Source organism: Antennarius striatus, chromosome 10 (assembly GCF_040054535.1).
Source record: "Antennarius striatus isolate MH-2024 chromosome 10, ASM4005453v1, whole genome shotgun sequence".
NCBI lineage: Eukaryota > Metazoa > Chordata > Actinopteri > Lophiiformes > Antennariidae > Antennarius > Antennarius striatus.
Genome location: NC_090785.1, coordinates 21200264 through 21205000, shown reverse-complemented (window position 1 = coordinate 21205000; position 4737 = coordinate 21200264).

The following is a 4737-nucleotide window of genomic DNA, read 5'->3' as shown; positions in this document are numbered from 1 at the left end:
CGTGTTTGTGTGAGTAGACTCTGTGATAAACTTCAGCAAGAGCTGCTGGAGATAAAGCAGGAAGAGAGACAGGAGGAAGAGATAGAGGAAGAGAAGTAGGAGGAAGAGGAAGAGGAGCAGGAGGAAGAGGAGGTGAGCAGCTGTCTCACCACACCTTCAGCCTGCATCGCTTTTCACACATCAGACATCAGATTCTACTCTACGCTTTCCTATTTTCATCTAGATCAGGGGCGTCAAACTCAATTCATTGAGGACCACATCGGCACAACGGCTGTCCTCAAAGGGCCAGATGTAACTAATAAATGTAACTAAATGTAAATCAGTAAAATGTAACATAAATATAACTATTAAATGAAACTACTCCTTAACTTTAAATGACTCTGAATTTATTACTTATTACGTACTGCTTATAATTGTCAGTGTTTGTGTGTTTGTCTGTCCGTCCTTCCATTTGTCCACCAAATATCTTCACAACCGTTGCAGATAGGAAGATGAAATAAAAGCACATTACCCGGGCGGGAAAGGGGATGAAAATGAAATGATGACCTTGACCTTGAGAAAACTAGGTCAAGGTGAAATTTCAATTTTTATACTCATCGCGGAGTTTTGGTAGGCAGTCATGTGATACTGTGCATGCATTCGATTGGCTGACGGCATCTGGAAGTGCGCTACGTTCTGTGAGTCCAGACTTCTGGACACAAAAGTGTTTTAAGTAGTCGATAAGAGTAATACAGACAGAAGGTGGTTTAATATCAGTATAGGGAGGGTTCATAAATATTTAAATTACCGTCAATAATAAGATAAATAGTTGGTCGTTCTACTGCGGAATTCGTCAATCGCGTGTGGTTCCTGGAACGCATTAACCACGAGAAACGACGGCGCACTGGATACCTTTTTAGGTTCACATCTCTGAAACCTGATGAGATATAATCACAAAACAAAACGGAACGTTTTCAGGAAGCCAGAGGCAAAAACTGTGTAGGTCGGGGTAAAATGTTGAATTCAGGGGTGTCGCGGTTTTGTTGCAGTCTAGTTCAAGTTACAAACATTACAGTTTGTTCTTACAGTTTTTACAGAAAAAGTGTGTTTGCTTGTTGCTCTGTTATAATATAAATCCTTTTAATTTTTCAGGTTATGAAACCCACAGAACTCCATCAATCAAGGATCAAACTATCCGAGTGAATACAGAATAATAACATCAAACACAAATTAGGACATTAACAAAAAAAATTTTTGTCAGTGTTAAAATGGGCTTAATTACTACATTGTGGAAATTGTAGTTTTTGGTTATTTTTACACACTCTGACCTTTTATGCCTTTTAACATTTATCAAAGTAAAAACAGATGCTCTGGTCCCCATGTCCCCTGCTCCGTTCACATTCAATGTGCTTAAAACACAGGTTTAAAAAAACAGACAAAATTCAAAAACCAACTAATCGTTCTCCATAATCAGGCTTTTGACTTTTGTCATTCGTTTCTTCAATCTAAAGAGAGAGAGAGAGAGTTATTAAGGACATTCTCCTTGTGGTCACTTTGGGTGATGGGGCGTGACTGACCTTAACTCCCCCACCACCATCACCACACACACACACACACACACACACACACACACACACACACACACACACACACACACACACACACACACACACACACACACACCCTGTCAGGGGGTTGGCGGGGCGCTACAGTGACAGGCAGGATATTTTAGTAATCTCCACCAATCAGCTGCCTGCTAGCCTGTGTAATAAAGAAAGAGAATGAGGATGTGGGACGAAAGGGAGTGGGGGGGTGGGGGTAATTTGCTTGACTTGTTTTAAATTACAACTTGCACTCTGTAGGTGAATAACCCTTCACCTACACACTCCATTCACTATCACACACACACACACACACACCCACAACACACACACACACACACACACACACACACACACACACACACACACACACACACACACACACACACACACACACACACACACACACACACACACACACACACCATCATTGTTGATGGTCGATGAATTGAATCCACCTTGAGAAGGACCAGGCTACCCTCCAGCAGCCGGGGGTCCGGGTCAGAAACTGGGTGCTGGCTTTGCTATCCAGTGTGGTCAGCGAACGAGTCGGCATTCTGTTGTCACTGTGGTATTTACAGCCTCAAACCAAACAGTGTGTGTGTGTGTGTGTGTGTGTGTGTGTGTGTGTGTGTGTGTGTGTGTGTGTGTGTGTGTGTGTGTGTGTGTGTGTGTGTGTGTGTGTGTGTTCTCTGCTGGTGACACCAGTGAGCTGAGGTGAACACTGCCTCACCTGAAACACAGGCTTAAACTCATCTGTTTGACCTCCATACACTGTTCATCCCAGCAGGTGAGGGCAGTGGCGTGTTTGTATGTGTGTATGTGTGTTTGTGTGTGTGTGTGTGTGTGTGTGTGTGTGTGTGTGTGTGTGTACTGCTGCTGGCTGAGTCAACCCACCAGCCCCCAGCTGGATGTCACCCCCACTCTGCCGGCGGGGCTTCAGCACCACTAACCCCTGCCTGCGGCGGGGCAGCAGGGTCAATATGCTGTTTTACCAACAGGAAAGTGATTCTCCGCAGCTGTCAACATCTATCAACCTCAATCACACGCACACACACAAACACACACAGGTCAGCCACCCAGTGTACGCCCACACCCGTGAAAACACACACGCACGGGGGGTCAGCCACTCATAAAGCCGTAAACAATAGAAAATTGTATGTGGCTGAAAAAGTGTCAGCTCAATTGGATTGTGCAAACACTGCCGTGTGTCCCACAGCTGCTTTATTTTCTCTGTCTATGTTGATCTGTCTGCTATCTGCTCGGCCCGCCCAGAGCTTTTTACTGCATCTGAAGCCCATCTGAGCGCCTGATGCTCGTGGTCCCCTATGCCCCCCACCCCCATCTCTCCAGACCAGCTTCATTAGGCTCTTATCTGAGGATATGAATGTTTGGGTCACCGCAAAACTGTCCAAGCAGCGTCAGTTACATCTAAAACCGGCTGCAGAGTTGTCATTATATTTAGTCATATAGTGTCCCTCTGAATATCATCCCTTTAATTGTTAATGTTTGACCATCAGGCAGCAGCTCCACACGCCTTGGTCTCTGGCTGAGGAAGAGTTCATTAGAACCCAGGTACATGTAGGATTTTTATAAGTATAACAGAATCAGGTATTATATTTATGAATATTGTGTGTGTTATTGTGGACCTGGAGGATGCAGGAGGACAGAGACTGTATTACAGTTTCTGGCTCTTCTTTTTTTATTCCATTTGTCTGTTTTTTTGTCGATGAGAACATCTATAGCTGCTGATCCGTCTAGAGGGTCATGTGTCCCAGAGCCGGGATACGCTCCAGAACCTTCTTGCCACAAGGCGACAGTACTACCCTAGTAACAGAAAAACACTTAATCTCTTATAAGTATCAATTCATTCATATCCTGGTCAGGATCAGGAGGGGCTGGCTCCTTTTCCAGCTGGGTAGGAGGTGGGTTTTACCCTGTTTACCACCAGCATACAGCCACATAAAGCACAAACAGCCCTGAGACTCATGTTCATGTTTAGGGAAATTTAGTCACCCATTCACCTCTACTTCCTGCTGTTGACGGTGGGAAGAACGTGGAGAACCTGGAGAGAACCCACACAGACATGAGAAGAGCGTGGAAACTCCATACAGAAACGTCCCAGGTGGATTCAAACCCAGAACCTTCCCTCCTCACCATCATGATGCCCCTCTAGTAAATGTGTCGCCCGGTCCTGTTTGCATAACGTCCTCCTGGCCGGTGGCAGCAGACACGAGTGGCGCCTGGTGGAGAACACTGCAAATGTGCCCCTCACCAGGGTAACATGGTCACAAGGGTAACATGGTTTGCCCGAGTAACATGGGTCACCAGGGTAAGGTGGGTTACCAGGGTAACATGGGTCACCAGGGTAAGGTGGGTTACCAGGGTAATATGGGTTAGGGTTAGGGTTAGGGTTAGAACCCACACAGACATGAGAAGAGCGTGGAAACATGGGTAACATGGTAACATGGGTCACCAGGGTAACATGGTCACAAGGGTAACATGGTTTGCCCAAGTAACATGGGTAACCAGGGTAACATGGGTCACCAGGGTAACATGGGTCACCAGGGTAAGGTGGGTTACCAGGGTAATATGGGTCACCAGGGTAACATGGGTCACCAGGGTAATGTGGGTCACCAGGGTAAGGTGGGTTGCCAGGGTAATATGGGTCACCAGGGCAACATGGGTTACCAGGGTAACATGGGTCACCAGGGTAACATGGGTCACCAGGGTAACATGGGTCAACAGGGTAACATGGGTTACCAGGGTAACGTGGGTCACCAGGGTAACATGGGTCACCAGGGTAAGGTGGGTTACCAGGGTAATATGGGTCACCAGGGTAACATGGGTCACAAGGGTAACATGGTTTGCCCGAGTAACATGGGTGAACAGGGTAAGGTGGGTTACCAGGGTAACATGGGTCACCAGGGTAAGGTGGGTTACCAGGGTAATATGGGTCACCAGGGTAACATGGGTCACCAGGGTAAGGTGGGTTACCAGGGTAATATGGGTCACCAGGGTAACATGGCTCACCAGGATAACATGGCTCACCAGGGTAAAGTGGGTTACCAGGGTAATATGGGTCACCAGGGTAACATGGGTCACCAGGGTAAGGTGGGTTACCAGGGTAATATGGGTCACCAGGGCAACATGGGTT